The sequence below is a fragment of the Periophthalmus magnuspinnatus genome, chromosome 5 (genome assembly GCF_009829125.3).
Source record: "Periophthalmus magnuspinnatus isolate fPerMag1 chromosome 5, fPerMag1.2.pri, whole genome shotgun sequence".
NCBI lineage: Eukaryota > Metazoa > Chordata > Actinopteri > Gobiiformes > Gobiidae > Periophthalmus > Periophthalmus magnuspinnatus.
The window spans coordinates 15430307-15440342 of record NC_047130.1 but is presented as its reverse complement, the minus strand read 5'-3'; positions in this window follow the sequence as shown (position 1 = coordinate 15440342).

Sequence of the window (10036 nt, the reverse complement as noted above, 5' to 3'; positions counted from 1 at the left end):
TTTTGGTTGTTCAAATTAAATTGATAAAAATAAACCCCTCGTTATTTTTATGTATTTTTTATTTATTTATTATATTTGTCTGTTGTCTTATTTTATTTATTATATTTTAAATTGTATATATTTATTATATTTTTTTTTACTTATTTATCTTTTTTCTGTTAGGCTATATTGATAACACATATGTAAGGTTATTACCAACTATTATGCCTTAAAAATGTTAATAAAAAGATCATGTAAATAAATAAATAAATAACCTCCTCATCCTTTTCAGCAGCTCTCAAACAATAATAAAAATACTTATGTACCTAAATACCTAAATGTACACTTTAATAATACCTAAATGTGTACTTAAATAATACCTAAATGTGTACTTTAATAATACCTAAATGTGTACTTAAATAATACCTAAATGTGTACTTTAATAATACCTAAATGTGTACTTAAATAATACCTAAATGTGTACTTAAATAATACCTAAATGTGTACTTAAATAATACCTAAATGTGTACTTTAATAATACCTAAATATATACTTTAATAATACTTAAATGTGTACTTTAATAATACCTATATGTGTACTTTAATAATACCTAAATATGTACTTTAATAATACTTAAATGTGTACTTTAATAATACCTATATGTGTACTTTAATAATACCTAAATATATACTTTAATAATACCTAAATATGTACTTTAATAATACCTATATGTGTACTTTAATAATACCTAAATATATACTTTAATAATACCTAAATGTATACTTTAATAATACCTATATGTGTACTTTAATAATACCTATATGTGTACTTTAATAATACCTATATGTGTACTTTAATAATACCTAAATATATACTTTAATAATACCTAAATATATACTTTAATAATACTTAAATATGTACTTTAATAATACCTATATGTGTACTTTAATAATACCTAAATATGTACTTTAATAATACCTAAATATGTACTTTAATAATACCTATATGTGTACTTTAATAATACCTAAATGTGTACTTTAATAATATCTAAATATGTACTTTAATAATCCATAAATGTATACTTTAATAATACCTAAATGTGTACTTTAATAATCCATAAATGTATACTTTAATAATACCTAAATATGTACTTTAATAATCCATAAATGTATACTTTAATAATACCTAAATGTGTACTTTAATAATACCTAAATATATACTTTAACAATACCTAAATGTGTACTTTAAAAATACCTAAATGTGTACTTTAATAATACCTAAATATATACTTTAATAATACCTAAATGTGTACTTTAATAACACCTATATGTGTACTTTAATAATACCTAAATGTGTACTTTAACAATACCTAAATATATACTTTAATAATACCTAAATGTGTATTTTAATAATACCTAACTCTATACTTTAATAATACCTATATGTGTACTTTAACAATACCTAAATATATACTTTAATAATACCTAAATGTGTACTTTAATAATACCTAAATGTGTACTTTAATAACACCTATATGTGTACTTTAATAATACCTAAATGTGTACTTTAACAATACCTAAATATATACTTTAATAATACCTAAATGTGTATTTTAATAATACCTAACTCTATACTTTAATAATACCTATATGTGTACTTTAAGTATACCTAAATGTATACTTTAATAATACCTAAATGTATACTTTAATAATACCTAAATGTATACTTTAATAATGCCTATATGTGTACTTTAATAACACCTAAATGTGTACTTTAACAATACCTAAATATATACTTTAATAATACCTATATGTGTACTTTAATAATACCTAAATGTATACTTTAATAATAACTAAATCTGTACTTTAATAATACCTATATGTGTACTTTAATAACACCTAAATGTGTACTTTAATAACACCTAAATGTATACTTGAATAATACCTATATGTGTACTTTAAAGTTTGTACTTAAACGAGTTGCTTGTACGGGTTCCGTTGCACCACTGCCCTCTAGGGGTGAGTTTGGGCGGACTTCGGAAAATCCCGCGAGATTTGAAGGGAGGCGCTGCCCTCGTGAGGTCATGAAGCCACTGTAGTTTATCCTCAGAGAACCAAACTCATAAAAAACATCAGAGTGTAGATGAAAATAATGCAACTCTCCATGGATTTCAGAACGATCTAATTAACAAAATTGAAATAAAAATAAAGATTTTATTTATTTATTTATTTTTATTTTTTTTTATTTTTTAAGATGGCGTGACCCATTTGACCAATATTTAATCGTTTTATCTTGAATCTGAATAATAATGTATAATAATAATTTCCCGGCGGAGGGATATGTGAGGCGGTGCTGTGGTCGAGTGATTGACGGGAACTTTTTGTAAGTCTGAAATATCAAATAATTTAAACCTGCGCGATTATTACTGGCAGAATATTTTAAATCAGTGATATGTTGAGAAAAAATATGACGTGCTAAAAGTAAACAGCTTATATATTTAATAAAACTAGCATTTCTAAGTTAGTCGCGTGAGATAGCTAATACAAGAGTGCAGCTAACTTTAACGCGGCTATTTATCGTATTTATCTGTCCAGTTGACCCAATTTAACCTTTTTTTCTGTCTTAGATGTACAGAGGGCAAAAATGCAGTATCTGGTGGTAGAAAGGTGTAACTTTGACCAAGAATTGTAAGTACTAGTGGTGTAATGTTAGGATCTATGTGGTTCTATTGTAAAACCAGTCACCATAGAATCACTGCATTTTTATACATTAGTTCAACATTAAAAACATTAATTATAAAGAAAAGCCATTATCACTCTGCTGACGCCTGTGTAGAGATCTGGCTAAATTCTGGTATGTGTTTTTCCAGGTAAAAGAAGACTCCAGGGATCTCAAGAATGGACTGAGACACTGGAAGAGACAGGCAGAACAGAGGACCATGGATGTAACCTCTACAGCGCTCCCCACAGCTCAGACCTTCAGGCCTGGTGGCTAGCAGTTATCAAGGTTAGCGGCCAATTTGGAGCTGAGTTCCATATTAGGAATTCCGACTGCGAGTATCATAGCAACCAGAGAGCCAATCCAGAGCGAGATTGTTGAAGGTAATGCCCTCTTCCCATCCTTCCCACTGGTTTAGCAGGGAGCGGGAGCTGTCAATCAAACCTGTTGCTAATGCTAGTGGGAGCAACTTCGGGGAAAGAAGGCGCCTGATTTGTCTGTTATTTATGTTCATATCTTGATTTAAAGACACAATAGCAAAATGATCAGGATCATGTAGAGCGGGTTAATACCAATATTTTAAGACCAAAATGATGGCAGCAGCAGTTGCATTGTTTCAATGTAAAGTCAGAGTCGATGGAGCTAAAAGTACGCCCATGACCACTTCCTGTTTGGAATGCAGCCCTTTACAAACAGAGCACCCGAGTGATCTGTGGATGCTGCCCCCGGCTCTTTTCCTGCCAGTAACGTCCACACTACTTCTGTATTTTAAATTTGAACACGATAGTGAGTGTGTGCCTCGGGGGATGATGATGTATCAGAGTGGCACCTAACAACTCAAAGCTATCGGAGAAAAAAGGGGAGTTCTTTGCACTCGCAGCATGCTGATCATTTCATTACGTGTCCTCGATCTAATGTAAATAAATAAGGAAAAGTGAAACAAAAGCATGTGGTGTAGCTCATAGAGCTTTACACACAGCACCCTCCTCTGGCACGAGAGGCGACTATACATGGAGCTGCTTCTGCTCTAGACAAACAGCTGACTGACCTGCACTCAGTACTGAAGCCCAGGAAGTGACACCTCCGGGTGGGAAAAGTGGGACTGTGTACACACAGTTTAGCACTCCACATCTGAGCACAGTCAAGTCTGTATGAAAGTGCATGTTTGTGAAGGACATGGAAGTGACTGACAAGTAACTCTGATGGCATGGTCGAGGAAAACGGCAGCACACTTGCTCACTCTACACGTCCTCTTAGTGTGTTTGTGATACTGAATGGTTGAAACACTTCTGCTGATCTCTTTTCTCGTAGCTTTAGTGCAGCATTTGGGATGAGGGTATTGATTTTACAGTAGCTCATGTCCACTGAGTTCTGTGTTGGAGCAGTACTGTTGCAGTCTGAGCCAAGGGGAACATTTCAAATTTTGATGCTAAGGGAGAAAACTCAAGACTAATTTTAGTATTTAATTCAATGCTCAACCTTCCCATAGTGATCACGTCTCACCAGTGTCTGTGACTCCAAATGACTCCACGTGGAGAGTATTTTCCCTTTCACCAAGTTCTAGTTCCTCTAATACAGTTTATGCAGCTCTTGATTTTATTTTTGAAGCTGTTTTTGTATATTAGGGATATCAGGAACATTTGAGGATTTCAGACCTCTTTATTTATTCACACACTTACTGTATTGCTCTAATACAGAATCCTGGTCTCATGACCAGAGTGCCATTCAGGACCCATCTCCAGATCTAGAACTAGGATTGAAAGAGTACTTATTGTGTGTGCTGATAAAGTGTTTGTTCTAATTTTCACTTTTACACAAGTAGGCATATTATAAAACAGCTAGAAAATTGTAGAATAGTGTCCCCACCATTACCCTGCTCAAAGTTGTGTTTCAACCAGAGTGACTGCCACTGAATCATAACATGTGTACTGAACCTACTTCATTATTTCAAGTTCTTATGGCTTAAATTCTAGTTAAATAAAAGAAAAAGAACCTTTGAAGCAAATAGCTTACAGTAACATTTTATGTCCGACAGAGGGCAGCAAACACACATGAGCTCTTTGTCTTCTTTCGAGCCAGGTGTATTGCCTTGGTGTGAGTTCACACCGAGGCAATACACCTTTTCAAAATGTCTTTTTCTGTTCCTCCATATATGATTTCTAAAATGTTCAGACACCTGTAGTGAAATCAACAGCCCCGCCTTGTATTCTTTATGGGTGTTTTGCACCAGGTTTGTTATTACTACTTTTATTTCAGCTAAACTTGGGTTTATATTGCCTGGAATCCTGTTTCAAGGTGTAACTTGTAGCATTTTTGGTGGAGCGTCACCAACCTGCTTTTATCATTATTGTTTTGCACGAAATGTTCCATAATAGGGCAATACACCTATATACCCATATCTATCGCCATAGACACAAGGTGGTGACAATGAAAGTTACAGGTCAGAATTTCTGTTGTTTTATCTGGTGTATACTATCTGACCCATGTTAAACAGAATGTTTTTTACCAGTCTGTTAATTTAGTACAAAACATTTCACCGTGTCTTGTGTGGATCACTGTGTCCAGTGTGGATCACTGTGTCCAGTGTGGATCACTGCGTTCTCTGTGGTGTCCTGTGTGGTGGATCATCACTATTTGCACATGGTCTAATATCTATTGTTCTAGTAACTCTAACCTCGTTCTGTCCCTCCTTCTCAGTTCCTATAGATCTGTGGTTCTTTTCTGTACTTCCTTGTGCAGCTGTGAGGCTAGAGGGCTAAGGTCATATTCTGCAGCCTCATTGTTGACTTTGAACCTAAATCATCTGCTTCAGGGCGTGTCAATGTATCATTCATTACATATTTTACTTTGAGAATTGAAAGTGCATTCATCCCTGAAAGACATCGCCTGAGCTTTACATCCTCATCACCCCTGTAAGTTAATAGTGTTGTAGTCCCCTTTCTGTATCAACAGTGCCTTGCAAACATTTAGGCCATAAAAATGAAATGTGTGTAGCTACTATTCTTACTAAAACTAAACATCACTTATTAGACTAAAAGGACTCGGCTATTACTTCACTGAAAAAAATGATCATCTGTTGCCTTGGTTAAAGTGATGAATTCAGAAGTTGAGTTACTGTCGTAATGTCTGGGGGGATGCAAGATTCAGATTCGGGGTGAAAAGTTGAACAGAGTTTATTTACAAATACGGAAATGTAAATGTAGATTGATGGAGCAGAAATTAAAGAGTGAGGTTGTAAGCTGACATCTTCAAGCAGGTCATAGACAGCGGGGTCAGAGGCTGAGGTGTTCGTACCGGTCAATTTGAGCTGGGTTGGAGGTGGAGGTGCAGGGTAGTTCTAAGGAGCGGGATCTGGCGAAAAACGAGAATAACCAGCTGACTACAGAGATCATACAAACAAAAAATAGACTGAGCCAAGCGGACCTGTACCACGGGGGATACACAGACGATCTGGCGACGTGTGTTGGATCCTTGGTCCCTTTGTGCTCCACAGGTGCAGGCTTGATTGCTCATGGGCTGCAGATGTGTAGTGGGTGGCACCAGAGTCTCAGTCCAGCTCCCGGCATAGACACAGAAGGGAGGGGGGAAAGACAGCACAGAAACACAGGAACAGACTGGAATCTTGACAGTTACCTGATTTTACTATGTGTGAGAAATGGTATTTAAAGAACAAATATTTTGCATTAATTACATTGGCCTTTAAACATCTTGAGACACTTTTGCTTTGGAATTTCATTATTTAGAACTTAAAATAATGCCTAATTTAAAAAAAAAAACTGACATAATTTCACAGCCTCAGTGCTCAGGATACACTCATCTGGTGCAGTTTGCTGTCTGCTGGCAGCAGAGGGAGTATTTCACTGGTTACTAGATCATTTATCTTAACATAAGAAAACAAATTTGACATTATGCTAAGTAAAAATGTCATACCCCACTGGCAAATAACTTGACTTGAAATTGAAAGAATTGTACTGAAACAGGTCTGAAACATCTTGAAACCAGTGAAATAACCTAGGCCCATCTAGCTGTACTTGTCACATTTATAACTTTGATAGGCCCATTTCAGATGCATGCTTAGGTGGACGCTAGCCAAGGAGTTGGCTTGTTTCTGTTATAATTCAATTTCAATTCATTTTATTTTTGTAACGCCCAAAATCACAACAACAGTTGTCTCGAAGGGTGTTCATGTTTTGGTTGATGAGGGAAACCAGAGTATCTGGAGGAAACCCATCCAGACACGGGGAGAAACATGCAAAACTCCACACAGAAAGGCCTGGGCGACCCGGGGATTGAACCAAACCTTCTTGCTGTGAGGCATGAGTGTTGCCACTCAGCCACCGTGCTGCCTACACACAAAAACAAACAGGAAAATCGAACAGCAGGAAAAATCAGACAAAACAAGAAAAATCGGCCAGGCGAGGAGGAGGAAGAACAGGCGAGGAGGAGGAAGAACAGGCGAGGAGGAGGAAGAACAGGCGAGGAGGAGAGGGAGGCAGGTGGAGGAGGGCCAGGCGGGGAGCAGGAAAGGGTCCACCTGTCATCAAGGCATCTGAAAGAGTTAGACTCCACAGGGGGAGTGGGACAGGGGACAACATGTGAATAGCATTATAACTCTGAGTTGCTGTGCTGATAAACTGTTTAATCAAGGATCTCAGTATTAGTTGCTCTGAGCTGCCAAATTTGAGGTTTCTATTTGCCAATAAGTGAAAGAAATGACATGTCATAACAAAGATCAGTGGTACTAGTGGATTCAGGGCAGATTTATAGCAACAAGGATCTGCTGAATGAAAAGACAGCTGTATATTTAATTGTTTTGGAACACTTCAGCATTTACAGCCATTTGGCTTGTTCTATGCTCCATTAGAGTCTATCGAAATCGACAAATTGACACGCGGTCTGCCAGTTCTGTCAGCCTGAGGTGAAATCATTAACTACAGATATAATAAAAGCTCATCTCATCATGACCGTAAAACAGCTTATGGCAAAAGAGATAATGAGCTCTGAAGTGCAAGACAGGATCGTGAAGACTATACGGCATCATGGCATCTGATTTCAACCCGTGTTAGTGCATTTGACAGATTGATATATTTTTTTAATTATTACCTGGTTTCGTGGGATAGTATCTGAGGTAAATATTCATCATAATTTTATACCAGTTTGTGAAGAAAAGCAGAAAACAAAAAGTTGCAAAATGCAGGAAACAGCAGTGAGTTCAGAATACCTCTACCTATGTCATCAACTGACATCAGTCCCATCCAAAATACAGAGATAATTCACGCTGAAGTTTTGGCCCTTGTTAACGTTATGGTTGCTAGGTAACAACCCTCTGCATATCTCATATCTGCTGCCCGTGTCCAAACAGGAAGTAAAATTGTAACCTTTACCAAAATTACAAAACTAGAAAAGACTGGGCAAGATGTCAACTATGTTTTAGAGAAATGAGGCGTCTAACCTGTCACACTTGAGTATCATTCTTTGAGTTGTGTTTAAACATAATAGTCCCAGATTACGTAGGATTCCTCTTACTGTTTGGAAATCCTGTCATTTTTAGGCAGCATGACAGTTCAGTCCATTGCCGTTGTGTGAGAAGAACTTAAATAGTACTTATAGTTAGATACTTGAATGAACAAAGCAGAAGGGTAAAATGTCAGATAACTGTAAACTTCAGTGGGTCTTTACTCTAAACTAAAGAAACGCTTGTTGAACTAAAGACATGTGCTGCCGATTGATTGGTCGACTGAAAAAGGGGCGTGGCAAAAGCTCTCCAAACTGTTCCGTATCTCTGTATCTGACCCTCTGATTGCACTCACAAGACTACACCTGCAGAGGGAGTTCATGCAAAAACTACTATTTATGCAGAAAAAAGTAGGACTAGGAAACAAAATATTTATAATATAAAGACAGATTAAACTTGTGAATAATGAGTTTAATCAGATTTTACAGATAAATGCCAAAAAATACCAAATCTTCAGCTCCCTCTCTCACTCCTCTTTCTGCTGTTGTTGTCCCACATAAATACTTATTACCTAAATACAATTATTACTTGAATAATCCAAATTTTGATCGACTGAGACTCCATTGACCGATTAACGAAACAACTGAAGAACTGCAGCCCTACTGAACTTTCTATTAAAACCTGTATCAAATTACAAAAGCTCAGCGAGTGGGAGACAGTTCCAGCCCCATCCTCACCTCATGTGACCCTTTGAGCCTTTAAAAAAAATATATATTTTAAGACTATTGTATGTTATAATTTGAAATCAATTCTGCAGAAATAAATTATATGATGCATTTACACCCAATCAACAATAAGAACCCATACATACTTACACAACATCGCACATGTACAGTCTGACCACACACCTCAATGAGCGATGAGCAGTGTTCACAAAATCATGACTTAGCTTTGTTTTATAGAGGACATATTTACCTACCAGTTTGTGTATTTTCACCATTACATCATCCATTATGACTGCATACAACACTAAGATGTAACACTATCCCCACCAAAGCTGAAGAGACAGATTCATGCCAGGTGGAGGGTGTTGGCACAAAAGAAGCATAAAAATAAGTAGGGATCAAGTCTGGAGTTAGGCTTAAGTTACAGAGGGAGTTGGAGGTAGCTTTAGAGTAAGACTAAACACTAAGTCTACTGTTCACCGTCACATCTTTGTGCTCTTAAAATGTTTCCTCCAGTGACCAGTATATTTCATGATGCCTATGACATCACATACCTCTGCTCTGATGAGGGACACCTGACTACAGGGGTGGAGTGTGAAATATTAATGCCTATTAGACCAATCACAATGCCTCTCCTACCTCCAGACCCCGCCCCTCCTGCGCCCTCTTCCTCCCTTTAGCTCATTTGACTGTGGGCGACTTTAATGTTATGCTTATTTTTAAAACTACATTATGACCTTAAAATGAACAAGTCAAACACTGTAGTCATTTTTCCTCTCAGATTTATTTGATGTTAATTCTTGTGTGTCAGTAAGGCAAAATAAATCTGGTCACAATAGCTTTGGAAGAGTATCAAACTTTGCAGAAAACATTTAAAAATTGTACAAGTAAAACAGTGCCTGAACTAATCCAGTCAAAGTATGCACCACTAATGTAAACAGTCAGATTTTTTAAAATTACAATGATCTGATTAGTCTAGGACATTGCACCCAAAATTGTACATACTTTAAAATATTTTCTAACTAAGATTAACACTCTTAAAAACAGTTAAAGCTTTTGTTTTGTTTTTTCTCAGAACTTGGAAGTCAGTGGAAGTTGCATTGCCCCACTAGCTGACTATGGCTGTTTGTACTTTTGAAGCTCATACACCCCTTTTTAA